We start from the raw sequence: 17,628 nt of genomic DNA on the forward strand, positions 1-17,628 counted from the left end.
GGGATGTTAAGTTAAGAAGAAAGTTAACATGAAAATAAGGAGAAGATTTGCTCAAAAGATTGTATGTTTTCCATTTCTACAGATGTTTTTTTTTTCGCCACTGTGCCTGGTCCTTTGTTGAAAAAGGCTTTTTTTACTCTGTAGCTCATTTATATTTCTGTTGTACTACTGTTGCTCATAAAGCACATACTAGTCAAATGAACATAATTTAATTAGAATTTGAATAAAAAATAATTCTTTGAGCAATTCTGGTTTCTTTGTAAAAAGAATCAAGGCTATAAGACAAACTGATCAATAACTGCTAGGGTTTCTGTTTTGTAATTGTAATTATTTTGCATTACTGCTTTTCAGAAAGTTCTTTTTTATGACAGATTTTATAGCTGGCTTCAAAAACTTCTTTAGCTTTTAAGGTACAGTGGGTTATAAATGGTAGTGGATAATTCTCATAGTATTAAAGGGCATTACTGGTGTACAGGAGAAGAAAAAAAAAATTGTCTAGATTATGGTTATATAACTAACATCCTCCTAATGATCTTCCCATGGTATGATATACAGGCAACTAGAGTTAAAAATGCCCTTGCCAGACTGCTGGTATATCTGAGCTAATATCACCTTCCATTACTGTCTGAAAGTAGGCCATTACCCTCACTATATGTGAAAGCAATCAATGACTCTGAGCTCAAAAAAAAAAATCGTTGCGTGTTGCTTAGCTATCAAAGAATATTTTACCTTTCAGCCTTTCCCAAGTTTATAATAAATTAAATCATATATTTTCAAATTGTCAGTGTTAAAATTGAATTATGTGCATATCTTCTGTGCATTTGGTATCTGGGCATACTATTTGCACTTGCTTTCAATAAATGGCAGCTGTGCAAACTGCACCATAAAATAGTGGAACTAAAATAGCGGGTTCCCTTCAAAGATAACAGATTTAGTTCCCATTCAATGTGTGTTTCAATGAAGTATTTTCAGTATTTCAATGAAGTGTTTTATTTATTTACATATATTTTATGTGCCAGAATTCCATTCTGTGTTCCAAAGAATGCAGTTGGCATCCTTTGTATCAGCATCATCTGCAGTATTTTGGATTGGAGAAGGTTTTGGCTTTTTCCAGTGTTATGCCAGGAGTAAGCAATGTTACATTTAAGAAGGAGTTTGATAGACATCCTGTGGTAGTAGGCCTTATCAGCGTATATGCACAACCACTCTGTTGGGTGACACCTTGTCTGGACTCCTGGACTGGTGCCTTCTACCAGAGTCTGATTGCTGCCCTCTTCTGACCTAGTCTTACCTTGCAGTTGATCTCTCAGTCTTCAGGAGTCTTCTAGAGTTTGGTGTTTTTAATGAAAACTGGTATAATCTATGTTTGAATCATATTATTTGGGCTGAGTCCTTACCTCCCTGAGCCACAGACTTTGATAGAAGTACCTTCCAGACCACCGACTGAAACAGCTTTTTTTGAGCTGCTCATTCAAAACTGCATCATCCTAAACCATTTTCTCCTTTGAAGCTTAACCAGTACAGGCCCCCATACAATGGGATGAGTTGACTGTCTTCCAACTACATTTCCAAGGGAATTTCACATATATATCTTACCTGTGTAAAGGAAGGGGTCCCCTTCCCTCTCTTTCTGTGACTTTGTTTCAAAAATCATGTGAAAATATGACTGAATTATGACTACCCGAAGAGGAAATTAAAAGCAAAGGAAATGCTCTTCCATGCAGCGATGAAGCCACAATGCGTAGTCCAAGGGCTATCAAAAGAGACTTCAGGGCCTTGGGACGGCTGGTAAGGGAATCTGGAGCATGGGTGACTTTTTCCTCGCTCCTTCCAGTTGTGGGCAGTGACACTGGAAGAAACAGACAGGCCCAGTCGGGCTCTGAGCAACCGGATCTAGTTGAAGATGTCCCTGCTCATTGCAGGGGGGTTGGACTAGATGACTTTTAAAGATCCCTTCCAACCCAAACTATTCTATGTTTCTATGATTCTATGACTATTACAATGTCACAGTTGTAACCAAATCTCTGATGATTAGGACTGAAGCGTCCTACGTTAGACACACTGGTAACTATTCCATTCAATAAAATCAGAATGCAAGCTTTAGAAAAACCCTGAAACAAGTAGCTCCTTTTGAGGATATACCCTCAGCTGTATAATCATATCATCCTTTTAATGGTTGAGTGTCTAGTTTCCATGAGATACCTTTTCTTTTTTTCTAAAATTGGAAGAGATGCCATTTGCTTTGCTGAAGCTTGCAGGTGTGCTTAATGATGAGATTTTAACAATGATACATTTTTCTGCATAGGATGTTTTTTAATAGTTCTGGCACTGGCAGAAGAACATTTCTCTTCTTTTTTCCCTTTGTGTGGAGACGATGAATGAAAGCGTTCCTCTTCTCACAGAGCTCTGCTCTACAACCCCACCATCAATACAGGGAACAGCTTCCCACTTCGTGCTTAGCGCTCCCAGGTCAGCCAGGGCTGTGGTATGTGACAGGTTCAGCGGCAGAGCACTGGGGCAGAGACAACCTAGGGCATGGCTGTCACATTGCGTGTTTATATACATCAGGAGCAGATCCAATGTATCCTGTATTTAGCAGCTGAAAAGTAACTGAAGCATAATGTGATTTTATTTAATCCTAAAGCTTCAGCAAGATATTGATAATTTAGTGTAATGAGACCAGAAATTGCCCAACTGAACTATCATTATAAACGATTGATATTCAGGGACCAGTTCTTCAAGAATTCTGGATAGAACTTATAATTACAGGAGATAGAATCATAGAATCATAGAATCGTCAAGGTTGGAAAAGACCCTTAAGATCATCGAGTCCAACCGTTAACCTAACACTGCCAAGTTCATCACTATACCATGTCCTCGAGCACCACATCTATCCGTTCTTTAAATACCTCCAGGGATGGAGACTCAACCACTTCCCTGGGCAGCCTGTTCCAATGCTTGACCACCCTCTCGGTGAAAAAGTTTTTCCTAATGTCTAACCTAAACCTCCCCTGGCGCAGCTTGAGGCCATTTCCTCTCGTCCTATCACTCGTTACTAGGGAGAAGAGACTGACCCCCACCTCGCTACAACCTCCTTTCAGGTAGCTGTAGAGAGCAATAAGGTCTCCCCTCAGCCTCCTCTTCTCCAGGGTAAACAACCCCAGTTCCCTCAGCTGCTCCTCATAAGACTTGTGCTCCAGACCCTTCACCAACTTCATTGCCCTTCTCTGGACACTCTCCAGCACCTCAATGTCCTTCTTGTAGTGAGGGGCCCAAAACTGAACACAGTACTCGAGGTGCGGCCTCACCAGTGCTGAGTACAGGGGCACTATCACCTCCCTGGTCTTGCTGGCCACACTATTCCTGATACAAGCCAGGATGCCATTGGCCCTCTTGGCCACCTGAGCACACTGCTGGCTCATGTTCAGCCAACTGTCAACCAACACCCCCAGGTCCTTTTCTGCCAGGCAGCTCTCCAGCCACTCCTCCCCAAGCCTGTAGTGTTGCATGGGGTTGTTGTGACCCAAGTGCAGGACACAGCACTGAGCCTTGTTGAATCTCATACAGTTGGCCCCGGCCCATCGATCCAGCCTGTCCAGGTCCCTCTGTAGGGCCTTCCTACCCTCCAGCAGATCAACACTTCCACCCAGCTTGGTGTCATCTGCAAACTTATTGAGGGTGCACTCAATCCCCTCCTCCAGATCATCAATGAAGATGTTGAACAGGACAGGCCCCAACACTGAGCCCTGGGGAACACCACTCGTGACCGGCCGCCAGCTGGATTTGACTCCATTCACCACCACTCTCTGGGCTCGGCCGTCCAGCCAGATTTTAACCCAGCGCAGAGTGCGCTTTTCCAAGCCGTGAGCAGCCAGCTCCTCCAGGAGAATGCTGTGGGAGACAGTGTCAAAGGCCTTACTAAAGTCCAAGTAGACAACATCCACAGCCTTCCCCACATCCACTAAGCGGGTCACCTTGTCATAGAAGGAGACCAGGTTAGTGAAACAGGATCTCCCTTTCATAAACCCATGCTGGCTGGGCCCGATCCCTCAGTTGTCCCACACTTCCTGCACAATGGCACTCAAGATGATCTGCTCCATGACCTTTCCTGGCACCGAGGTCAAGCTGACAAGCCTGTAGTTCCCTGGATCCTCCTTCCAACCCTTCTTGTAGATGGGCGTCACATTTGCTAACTTCCAGTCAGCTGGGACCTCCCCGGTTGACCAGGACTGCTGATAAATAATGGAGAGTGGCTTGGCAAGCTCCTCTGCCAGCTCCCTCAGTATCCTCAGGTGGATCCCATCTGGCCCCATGGACTTGTGTGCATCCAGGTGGAGGAGCAGGTCAGTGACTGCCACCTCTTCGACAACTGGGACTTCACTCTGCATCCTATCTCCATCTCCCAGCTCAGGGGCCTGAAAACCCTGAGGATGACTAGCTTGACTATTAAAGACTGAGGCAAAGAAGGCATTAAGTACCTCAGCCTTCTCCTCATCCTTCGTGTCAAGGTTACCTTCTGCATCCAAGAACGGAGGGAGATTCTCCCTGGCCCTCCTTTTGTCACTGACATATTTATAAAAACTTTTTTTGTTGTCTTCAACGGCGGTGGCCAGTTTAAGTTCCAGCTGCGCCTTCACCTTTCTGATCTTCTCCCTGCATATCCTCACAACATCCTTGTAATCCCCCTGAGTCACCTGCCCCCTCTTCCAAAGGCGGTAGGCTCTCCTTTTTTTCCTGAGTTCCAGCCAAAGCTCCCTGTTCAGCCAGGCCGGTCTTCTCCCCCGCCTGCTTGACTTGCGGCACATGGGGACGGCCTGCTCCTGCGCCTTTGAGATTTCCTCCTTGAATAACATCCAGCCTTCCTGGACTCCTTTGCCCTTCAGGACTGCCTCCCAAGGGACTCTGTTAACTGGACTCCTGAACAGCCCAAAGTCCGCCCTTCTAAAGTTCAGGGTAGCGGATAGATAAGGGCATCTGTAATAATTTTATAATTATTTACTATAGAACTTGCAAGGGAGAAAGTAAATTATTGTATGCAATCCAGAAACTTTGTTCCAGTCAAGGAAATTGTCTCTTGACTCCTTAAAGATAGCTGTGATCTGTTTTTATCATGCTGTAACGTACACCTGTCCATTTCAGCAAATGCACTTCTTAATCGATTATCTTAGTGATCTACCTTGTACCTAACTAAATTTCAGCAAGAAAATATATCGTACACTCAACTGACATAGTAACACTCAACATGGCGTGTCACAGGGGCTTATATACAAACCCTGTGTAGGCATCTTGGCTTCGTTAGAATGTGTGCATTTGCTTATTTCGTGTCTAGGTTAAGATACAGCACATAGTTTCTTACTAACAACTGTATATTTCTGACAGCATATATGACCATCTCCTAGAATGAAAGCAAGGGAATGTCATTATCTCAGTTATGTGGTTCAACTTGATAGCATTTTATTATACGCAATGTTGCGTTTTCCTATTCAATTTCTCCTTATCTAATAAACTCCAGCAGCTTGTTCTGCCCTTACGAGAAATATGTTCAAGTCCTAAGTGTCATTATGGATACAGAAGGCCAAACCAGTTTATTTAAATACGTAGTGTATTTACTCTAAAGTATCAGATACCTCTGAAATCTGAAATGTCCTTAAATGACAATTTTGAAAAGTGGAAATCTGTCTCCATTTTTCTAAGGAAATAGAAAATTATGGATATGAACCAGTATATTTGCTGGTCAAATTGAAGGTATCAGCACTGAATATATGCCAAAGTATACAAAGTGACGATTTAGTCTAAAGCATATATGTGCAACCATCTGAGGCCTCGGTTCCCTTTAATACTGCTTTCAGTATTTTCCTTTTTTTTCCTATTACAAATTACCACAATAATCTGGAAATGAGAAGTTGCTACAAGCTTTATTTTAAAAGCTCTGACTTTAAATGCAACACAGAAAATTTGCTGCCAATGTAAATTTAGTCTTTATTACTGGGCAGTGAGTGCTAGGTCATACAGTAGAAAGGAAGGATTGTATAGATAGGGAATAGAGGGAAGGGTAAATAGTGTACTCTGAGCTACCTTTTTTTCTTTTTCCTTTCTGGGTAAATAAGCTTTTTTCCTTTAATATGAAATGTATCGTTCTTTCCTCCATGAAACAATTCTTTATTAGCTAAGCTGTTGTATCTGCTTCATTGTGAAACCCCTACACACAAGTGGAAAAAAACATAATACTTCTGCTTTAGCATGAAGGCAGATGGTTGTCTATTACTGTAAAGTTCATAGCGATAGGTTTGGAATATCACTGTCTTGCATGTGCAAAGAAAGTATGTCCCTGACTGTTAATTATAAGATTAACATTTTTAAAGTCTCCAAAATTCTGTAAAAGTTTTATAAATTGTTCAGTGAAAAGAATATTTAAATGTCATGTGTTAAAAACAGGAAATCTGTTTAATTTGATATGTTGCCTGTGTATATTCTGTACATTACTTAAAGGTCAAGGTCCTTTGACAAAGCTGCAAAACCCAGAGTAAAATGGGAGGCTGTTACAGGCATTTATCTTGCAACAGTCCCACCTGGAGACTTTGGTACATTTGCTCCCTGGGATATACTTGCTGAATTCCTGATTTGTTGAGCAATACTTGATAATATCACCCCAAATATTAGAGGTTTCTTTTACTAGCAGCTTTTCTAGACATTGTTCCTAACTTAAACATTTCTAACTTTCATCATTGGCTAGTAACATTCATCTCTGACAGTGTTTTTTGTCTTTATTTATTTGGTTTTGAAAATAAATGTAATTAGTCCAATTTCTGTGATTTCAGCCACATTTAGAAGCATACAATCTCATATCTCCAGTAGGTCATAGATCTGTTTATGTCCTTAATAATGTTTATACTGTGTATGTATGATTTATAACAAGTCTGTGACAATTTCCATCAAAAAGAAGGATGAGGAAGGGGGAATCATATAAAGAAGTATGGGTGAGAAAGGGCAACCATGCATTCATCTGCACGTTCAAGTCTCAGTTTGAGGTACCCAGAAAGAAAAACAGGATACTGTTACCCCATGTCCTCTGTTTTTCCAGAATTCAGGTGTTCTGTCACCCATTTTGTCCTCCCTCGAAATAATTTATCTGTGAGCAGAAAAAAATAATGTGTTTAGAGTTATGTATAAACTTCAATAATTAATTTGATGTCATAAACCACAGCCAATGTCTAAACCTATGAGATACCTATTGATTTCCCACAAAATGCATTTATTTGTGTATGTAAAACTTTTACATGAACTCTCTAGCTTTTGGGTTAGATTTGAAAAAGAGTAGTAAGTTTTCCCTTCAGAGTTAGAATGTTTTTTTAGAGGATGACTTCAAAAATTAAGAACACAATATACTTGTTAAGAACAAACAAGGACTTAGCTAGAAGTTAAATAACATGTATATTGGCTTTGATACACTAGTTGCCATTATAGCAATTTTAAAGTTGTGTGTAGAAAATAGCTAGCCATTCCCATACAGTCTGATACAACAGAATTCAACAGAAGTACTATTTTGGTGAGCAATGCAAAAAGGAATTAGCTAAATTAACGTAAACGTTCTCTGCACTTTAACTCATGGGTATAATCTTGCACTTTGATATGAGGCTAGGCAAACCTTGTGAAGTGTAACTTGGTAACACTTTGTAATACCCTGCGTCTGTGAGTAACCACATTAGCTGCACAGTCACCTGGACTTAGCATATGGTCCCTATTTTTTTTTCCTTCTTAGTTCACAAAATTATGGAGACATTTTTGAAGATGTCTAAAATATCTCCAATCTGATGCCATCTTGTTTGATCAGTTACTACATATCAGGTTTTTATTTTAATGTGGGTTAATTTGCTGAAGTGTTTTTGAAATTGAAGGAAAACAGGATTTTGAGGGAAGAGCAGCTGGGTACACAAGGAAGTGGTGAAGCAATTTTCGACTAATCCTTCTTCTGCCCTCCTGAACAGTGTTGTAGAATTTTACCACCTCAAAAGCAAGTGTCAGTGTAACTGAGCTTTAATACAACTTAATATTACATTTTCATCTAATTTAGAAATTATGTCCCAGATCCAGTGGAGTGTGTAAGCTTTACATGTATTTAACTGTAAGAGTGTAAGAAATCAGTGTGATTCATGTGCTTCATGTTAAGAATGCAGGTATTCTGCTACATCAGATCCTGAATTAGGATCCACCCATTCTGTTCCTAGTTTAGTCATTTGTGTAGCTTATCAGTTAAAAACAACCCACATCTCAAACCCTTTTAGAGGACTTCATGAAATTGTAAAGGAATGTGGCAGTTTTCTATGATTATTAAGGCTAGATTAAAAACATGATTAAATAAGAGCTTAAGATACACCTTAGTTATACCTGGAGGGAAGATAATGAGAAAGAAAGAGCTTATTGAGATAAGGAAGGAGCTCTTCAAAGCACCAACCAACGCTAACAGCTGGTGTTCCCATCTCTGTAAAGCTATTTATCATTGCAACTGCCACATACCCCCAAACCATGAGCTTCAGAACAGCTATAGGGTCTACTGCTATAGTGTATACTACAGAGCTATAGGGTTCTCTTACTGAACAGGGAGTTGATATATATTTCACAAGTCTGTTCTGGGAAAGAACATTATAGAGCCTGTTGGGCATTAGTGGCTTTGAAAAATACGGTGAAAACAGTTAATAGTGATGGAAACGTTTTAAATAGTTGTCAATTTGCTAATATATTCTCCGTTTTGTATTCCCATCCATTCACATCCAGTCATAAGCCATTTAGAATAATTAAGTATCATTTTTAAATATTGTTTACAGATTATTATTTTTCATCTGGATGTTATTAAAAATGAGATAGTTGTAGCATTTTGTTATAAAGACTTGCATAGATAAGCACCTTTCAAGAAGTTATGCTTTTATTTCTGGGAAAAACAATTGATAAAAGCAGTAAAAACTTCTTTGTCTTCTCATGTATATCAGACCTGTGAAATTTTGGCATTTCTAGCATTAGTCATCTGAATCACCATTTCTTTAATGTGGATGAAAGTTTTCCTGTCATAATAATCTTTAGGAGAATTGAAACAATTTGATAACAAACACTGTTTTGGACAAGAACAGATAACAGAAAATGAAATAATGGTTTAGAATTTGTGGGGAACAAGCTTTCTTCCCTTCATTTTCCTCTTGAAAATGTCGGTATAAAAATTGGTTGTTTCTAAAGCTTGTAAACTATTCAGCTGCTAATCTCCCAGATCCTTCAAGTCATTTATCATTCAAAGATAACCATCGTTGCATAGGTGAAAAATACTTGCTTTTTTTTCTTCCTTTACTTCTCCATTTATGGCATTTTCTGGAAACACCTGCTTTCAGTAACACCTGAATTGCTGCCATTTGTTCTGTGGGTGCTAATTTGCAGATAATTGTCATCTGCAGAAATGTTATGTGTCTCCCCAGGCACTATGGCAATGCTTATTTTCTGACCTTGACTCATTTGCATTCTTCCACAGGAAATACCATGTAGGTATTACCTACAATTTTTACCTAATACCAAGCAGGTGAGGTATTAAATAATGTCTTTGAGCTTTCTTACATATCCTGTAAGAAAGAGACATAGAAGACTGGGTTTGCTTTTATAATAATAACAGCTTTTAAAATAATAACAGAGTAAACAGTAGTTCATTAAGCCTTTTACCACTGAAATCACTTGTTTTACCAAGTTAGGATAATGGTATATTGTGCTACCTTGACATTTTGATTTCAAGGATGCTGTGATTAAAAACAGAGGGGGGGTTTCATTCCTGGATAGAAAGGTGTGCAGCTGCTGGTCCGTTCCCAGACCACTTCCAGGAGCTTCAGCTAGCTGAGAGTGTGAACTGAACATCAGAATTTTCTAGGGACCTCACTAAAGCATCCTGCTCAGGGCCATGCCGCCTGGCAGATCCTTACACGTCACCTCCCAAAGCGAGTGGTCAATTTGGGAGGACGCTGGCTACTTACATGATGTGGTTACAGAGGAAATGGCTTTGCTGTTTCCTGGCCTAAGCATAAAACTCTGACTTAAGCATGAAACCCCCCATTATTTCTAATTAAGAGTGCCTGACATGTTCCTTTTCATGCATCTTCATGGAACACGGGTGCTTGTGTTTACATAAAATCTGAACCTATTGTTGTTTAAAGGGGAGGAAAATTTACGATATAAATGTTTGGAAATCACTGTTTTGAGGCTCCTCAAGACAGCAGACCTCCCTTTGAGGAAAAGAAGTCAGCTTCTCTTATGTAATATAAAAAAGCCAGTTTTTCTTCCCACCATTGTAGTTCCTTTACATTTTTGTAATAACAATTTTTGGTGATAAAATATGAAAGCAATTATATAGCAAAAACATTTTAGCTATTTAGCTACCCAGGAAATTCAGGATTTGAAAGGTGAACTTCCTAGTAACACAGTATACTTATACACTTGCATTCTACATGTGTGTAGATCAGTTCTGTGCAGAATGTATGGCAGGTTCGAAAGCTCGAAAGCACATAGAGTCCCTCTGTGTTTCAGTGGAATTAGTGAAAATACTGAATACATCATCAAACAGAGCAAAGAGTTGAGGCATTGCCCAAACAAAAATTCAAATTACTGTCGGATCCCTACTTTCTGTTAGATTCATACTTAAGACAGGAAATTGCATAAATGAAAACAATTTTCCTATGTGAATTGTATTGCCCTGTATCAAGAATTTTCCTTAATGAATTCTTTAGCCCTATAAAAGACAAATAAACCCACTGTATTATAAATAAATAATAAAAATCTCTTGCATATTGAATACAATGGAAAATATGCAAATATGGGAAGTAAAACCAAGAAAATAAAGGCAAGCATCCTATTAGCTTCTACCAATCATAGTGGGAAAATATAGATTCATCTGACTTCCAAAAATGTTTTCCAACACGTGGCATTATTCTTAATAACTATCCTAGGGAAATAATCATAGCTGTAGTGACTGTTTCTTTTTATTCTTATAAACAATCTGTTTCAGCAACTGGTGAACTTCAGCAAAATAAAGAGCATAAATCAAACAAAAATTTATATGAGTAAAATATGTATGATGCGGCAAAGTACAGAATTTAAAGTTTCTTTTAGAGTTTAACAGCAGCAGCCTAGTCCCTGTTGGACACCTTTCTCGTCACATACATTTTCTCATATAACAGGGAGTATGCTACTGGGGTTTTTTTTGCAGCACAGTTGCAAAACAAAAAAGGTTTATCACTGCAGGTTCGTCTGAGGTTTAAATTATGGAGTTGTTATTTTAATAGCAAAAACCCCCACAAGATGGGAGTACTCCTACTAAATACGTGTGTACTTCATTAAATGTCGTTAAAAGCATCGGAGAATCAGCATGTAACCCTCTCTGTTCCTGGAGATTCTTATATAGGAGTTGTATAGGAACTCCTATTATGTTAATTCTGCTCTTGATATAGAAGCATTTTAAATCACTCATAAAAATATTAATGCATAGAAAAGGTGCGGAAGACCAAGGATTTCCATGCATTAAAAAAATCGAGTAAGAAGGCACATTTCATTCATTGCTCTTTGAAATCCAGCATAAATCTCTTCCTTTCAAGATGAATCCAGACAGACTCAGGTGAGGAAATGATAAGATGAAATTCAGTTCTAGATGATCAAAATCAGTCTCCCATTTCTTGACATTTCTGGAGACGGGACTGGGTGCAGTTGAGAATAAAGGGAAGAATGTCAGCCCAGATTTAAAGCGTGAACATTTCCATGAATAATCCAGATGCTGATGCTTGACGGTCTGAAATTTACCCAGAGATGGTGGGGAGGCAAAAGATTTAAAAGGAACAGTAAAAATAAATTTTGCCAAAACTGAACATTGTGATCCGATATATTGGCTCAAAATATGTTTGATGCAAAGGTCACCGCTTTTTTCTTTAATTTTGTTTATAAAACAACAAAGAGTTAGTTTCACGGGGATTTAGGTACATTAGCAAGGTGATTAATCCTTTGGTCCCTTTAAGATATGCTAAAAAGTTGATGACATTTAAGGAAAGGAGGGGAGAACAGGATAAAGGAACTACTACTGTGTCACTTAACAGCAGGCAGGACAGATTTCTGAGGGGGCAGATTTCTGTGATAGGGCAGCTCAACACTGAAAATATTCTTGAAATACTAATCTAGAAAAGCAAAATAAAAATGAAATGAGGAGTTATAAAGAAAAACATTCATCAGCATTATACTTAATCCAGCCGAAGGTATCTTACGAGAATAAAGAAAAAAATCTTGGACACAGAGAATGCTAATAAAAACTCAGAACTATCTGAGGAAGGAAACTAATGTTTTATACTTGCCCTTTGCCACAAACTCTTTCAGCTTCTGGTGTTATCATCTTATCTCAGTGCAGAGGTAGTTTACTGCTTTGTTGTTGTTAAAATGAGGTTTCAGTAGGAACCCTACCAACCCCTGCATTTCTCTGCATTTTCTGTTACCTCTGAAAATACATCATATGTTTTCTGCATTTCCAGAACAGAGACGTTCTTCATTCTTTCTTCTGGCTCCAGTAGCGGCACACTGAAATCCTGCTGAGTTGTTACAGTTTCAGAAGCAGTAGGTTATTACTATACTAGCATATTGCTGTATCTTATTTTTCACATAAACAACCTGCCAAAAGTATATAGGACTCTAACTCTATGAGTAGTGGTGAAGCTTACTCATAATAATCAATAAGACTTAGTCATTGTGCATGACATTAGGATTCTTATAGGTTCTGGCAATATATCTTCATTTATCTATGCTATGATTTTTTGCTCATAACATGGCTATTTTCATTCTCTGCTTTAAAAGGTACTCTCCTAACAAAAAGTGTCTTCCCCCTTAACATTTGATTCATGAGTCTTTAAGAGAAGATATAATCAGACAATGTCAGCCTACAAAAAAAAAAAAGGTGAGGGAGAAAAATGCTGAAGGCATCTATGGAAATACAGTGAAATGTCATTAAAAGTAGTGTCTTTGCTGATAACAGAAATGCTTCTTACTAAACCTGATCAACACTGTTTCTTCTTTTCTTTCTTAACATTATGTTACAGACCACGTGCTATTGATATTACGTCCTTATTTCTTTTCCAGCTTTGCTCCCTCAAATAGTAATAAACTGGTTATATGCTATTGTGTATATGTGTATAATCCACAAAAAGCATATAGAAACACTGTATTTCAACTTCATAATAGTTTGGGGTTTTTTTCTTGTTGCCTTTTTTCATTTGTTTATTCTCCCTTTTGTTGTTGTAGCTGTTACAGTCCTTCGTGACTTGCCAACCCCCCCCCCCCAGGGCAGTGTGAACAGAACAGAAAAAGGCTGACTCTGCACCTCCTTTTTTATGAGCCACAGTATAAAGATAGGGATATTTTTAACATCTCCTTGTATTTGACAATTTCTTTGTCACTCTTACATGCATGATAGCCTGGCAGAAAGAAGGGAGACCTGGCCTGGGGGTTTTCAGTCCTTGCTCAGATGGAAGGTGATGTCTTCTGCCTGGTGCCTGCCCACTGTTACAAACTTGCATTACTCTTTTTGTAGTCCAGTTATGTGGAAAACATTTCTGATTTCCAGTCCAAAGCGGTTTAATCTAAAGTTAACTTTACAGATACAGCAAGGCATGTGCGAGTGTGTTGGGTATCAGCTACAGCATTGCCCTGTGAGGCAGTCTGAGCCACCAGGCAGTTATGTTAACAGGTTGGACTCGATGATCTCAGAGGTCCTTTCCAACCTCAGCGATTCTATGATTCCGTGATTCTATGTAGCAGTTGCTCAGCTTGCTCACCGGGACCAGCGTTTGTTTGAGCTAATGTGCTCAGTTCACACGAGTCAGCAGGAGATGCATTCGGTGGTAAAGGCATTTGTGGTGGCTGTGGTTAAAGGTGGTTGTGGTGGCCTCTGTGGTGGGAAGGTCAGGTCGGTAGAACTGTTGTGTATCACATCCCATTTAATAGAGAATGTGGGTGAGACAAGAAGTTAAAGTGAGGTTCTTTACTACTAAGAGTTTGCTTAGTGGAAAAAATACTTCTACATAAAATACTCCTTCTGTTTTCCCATTGCTTTTATGTGCTGTCCGCACATATTTAGTCTGCTTTGTGGTTATTTATTAATTATGATGATAATAACTTTGAAAATGAGATAATACTTACTAAACAAAATCTGAATTCAGTTATTTCTTGGTAGAAATCTGGGTGTAATTCTAAAACCAGTCATATTTAGTCCAACCAAATCCAACTTAGACTTTTTTTTCAAAAAGAGCATGAATGTTTCCCTATTGTCATCACTGAATAAGGACTGAGCTATGAAGTTTCTTCCTTTTTTGGGGAAAAAAAAAGAATCTTTATTTTTGTTGCTTCCATTTGTATTTTCTATGCTATAATTCAAATATTTTATTCTGGCAGAAAATGGAAAACTATAGTAGACTGAAATATGGAAAACCAGTAGACTGAAGGTATGGCAGCATAACTATTAGATAACTACTCAGAAGAATAATGATGAAAACAAAAAATGAAAAAAGGTTAACTTTCAAATATCTTCATAATGTTTGTAAATATTAATAGTTTCTTTTGCCCTTAATGTTTTTGGACAACAGCATATGTAGAATAAAACCAGTAAGTTTTCCATTCCATACTTCACTACATAGTGTTACGAGGTCCTTATTTACTTGCTTTTCTAATCCTCAGATGTCTGATCATTGAGATCAGCAGCTTTTGGAAGCTAATATAATATCATAAACAGCATGAGGCTCAATTGAACTAGCAGCCATCATGATGTTCAAAATAAATAGAATGTGGTGAAGGAGAAATGGAAAATTTGTGGAAATTTGGTGTTGAAATTTTGTTAACGTATTGGTCACCTAAGGAGACAATGTTAGGAAATGACTGGAGAATTTGAATAAAAAGCTGAATAACTTCACTGCTATCATCCAGAGATTACTTCAGAAAATATATCCAAATACTTGTGTTACAATTTGACGTTAGTAATTACTGTGCTTTACTCGTCTTGTCTTTGACCACAAAAGCTATGGTCTGTAACTTGGGTTTTTCTGCTGGTTCCATAAGCTCTTCTCTCAAAATGTACGGTAGCTTGCTGCTTATTTTCATTGCTTTTGTGACCATTGGACCATCACATATGTGATACAGCAGAGAACAGAATCCACCACCCAGCTTAGCTTGGTGCTCTGCACATGTCACATCAGATCTACAATAAGAATAAAGGAAAGGGGGAAAGGATTTTGGGAGGAATAATACATGTATTCTGAGACAGCCTGAATCGCTCTAGTGAGACCACAGAAATGGTTTTCTTTGGCTATACGTAGTGGATTATAAAGCTGCATTAAAAGTAGCAAAGAAAAAAACTCTCACCAAGGTGGAGCACAGGATATTAGTTTCCAGAGAGTTTGACTAGAAAGAGATATGTTTTGGAGAAAGAGGATGTCACGTAGCTTTGCAGAATGAGTTTCCTGGAGCCAACTATTCAGTTGTTTCATGGTAACAGTAGAAGAGGTACTTGCACAGACAATGCTCAGTGTAAGGGAAGAAATAACAAAGCCAAATATACTGAAAGAAAAGTAAAATAGACTGTCACAAATCAAAGAATGTGACTGTTTCTCAGTCAACACAGTGTATTTGAGCAAAGAAAGAACAATCAGATAAGGAAGTGAAAAGAACATCCCTGCATCCACCCCCAAGTAAACCTACAGTAATTTAGTAGAGCAAAAGCCTATTCCTGGGAGTAGCTTAGGGAGAGTGCTTCAGGACACTAGAAGCAGCTCCATGCATGCTCTGCAAGAAACTGATTTTCCCGTTACTGATGTATTTTTTTCTATTGTAGCCTGACAAGTTCAGCGCTTGGTAGAGAAACTGCTACTATTAAGTAGCACAGACTAAAAATCAAGCTCTACTATATTCTTGAATTAGCCTCAGACTCACTGTATGACCTTGGATTTCTGTTCCCTCACTGCAAGTCTTGCTGCACATTCTTCCGTAGTTTTTGTGGGATCATAATAATGGGGTTCTGCTTGCCAAGTGATAATTCACTCTTCCCTTCTTTATGTAGATGTTTTTTCAGATTTCCAGGGCTGCCTCCGGAAAGTCCTTATTTACGTCCCTTTCTAATCATGGGATGTCTGATAATTCAGATCAGCTACCTCTGAAAGCTAATACATTATCTTAAAGGGCATGAGGCTCAGTGAATTAGCAGCTACTGTAATCTGTCAGGTTTCACAAATTAAATACTGAAATATGTCAGATAGCAATCACGTCCCACAAAAGTAAGTTCCTAAACATTTTTTTTCTGCCAAGGATCAGCAGCTCACCCAGAGGGGCTGTGTTTTCATAGGCAGAACCAACTGTCCTGAACTGAGCACAGGACAGTCAGCAAAGACAAATTCACTCTCGTGCGAGTGCTTGGGAATAGAAACCTTAGATTGTGGATGCAGGTATTTCTGATCAGCAATTTTAAATCCACTGCCCAGTAGTTTAAGACCAACCACAGATACTCCATGTGTTTTCAAGGATCCTGTTCATCATACGTGTTCACAGAACACAAACCTTTAGTTTTGTTTCTCTGAAACAGGCATGTGCACATTATCAGTGATTTTTTTTCTTCTTTCTTATCCCAGAAGAAAATTTCTTTCCTCATGGGAAAGCTTAACTTTGCTTGGATTTGAAAACTCAATATATTAATGTGCAAAAAGAATCTTGAGGATTCATTTGCACTGACCAATTTTAGAATAATATATATTCTGTATATCATTACTATCAATGTACATCAAGTATCCATAATTCATTCTTGGCAACAAATCCTGTTTGTTATTGATAAAAAATATGCCTGTCAGTCTAGTAATTGCATAAAGGCAATTTCCCTCAGTTTTAATAGAATCAGTTGCACATATAATTAGAAAACTTCATCTTGGTGCACCTTTCCTTGGTGATTGGCTGATATGAGAGAAAACATCCTCTTGTAAATTAGATACTCAGTATATATTCAACATGTTAAGAAACCTATAGTAGCTCAATATGTGATTTCTCCTGAGAAAAATCTAAGTTCATAGTTTATCTGCTTTGGTATAGATTTCAGAATCTTGCAATTGGAAGAAAATCCAGACCCCACAGTATAAGTGTTACTCGCCTTGCTAGAATATAAGGCTGTTTCACGATATGATAACTTTTATCATATCATATTCCAGATTATGCTCCCATTTTTGGTCTTTTGAATTATATTTTGACCAGATGCTGTGTGATTGCGCTACTCTATGCATGTCCGCATGATCAGTGACAGATGGTCATGCTCTAACTTCCTCGAAGAAATCACTGAAGCAGTGTGTGAAGAAATCATAAATAATGTGATTTTATTAGCATGGGAATTCACACATTTGGGAAGATTACTACCATCTGTGTGCATTAGTGCAGCATGATGCCTTTTAGACCAGATCTGATTCATGCCCTGCCAACTTTGTATAGAAATTGAAGTAGTAAGTATTTTTCCGTACAAGATCATGCAGACAGGCCTCTGTATGTCCATCCAATTGCTGACCTTAGAATACCAGAAAGACATTATTGCCAACATTTTCATATATGGCT

General features: G+C 38.5%; 1 protein-coding gene across 1 annotated transcript in view; it reads left to right on the plus strand.

The window, feature by feature from the left end:
- EYS (EGF-like photoreceptor maintenance factor) overlaps positions 1-17,628 on the plus strand; it is a 923,675-nt gene that overhangs the window by 694,963 nt on the left and 211,084 nt on the right. The gene's annotated exons all lie outside the window — the stretch shown is intronic.

Source organism: Nipponia nippon, unplaced genomic scaffold (genome assembly GCF_047370975.1).
Source record: "Nipponia nippon isolate SJK-2023a ecotype South Korea unplaced genomic scaffold, ASM4737097v1 scaffold_4, whole genome shotgun sequence".
NCBI classification, from domain to species: domain Eukaryota; kingdom Metazoa; phylum Chordata; class Aves; order Pelecaniformes; family Threskiornithidae; genus Nipponia; species Nipponia nippon.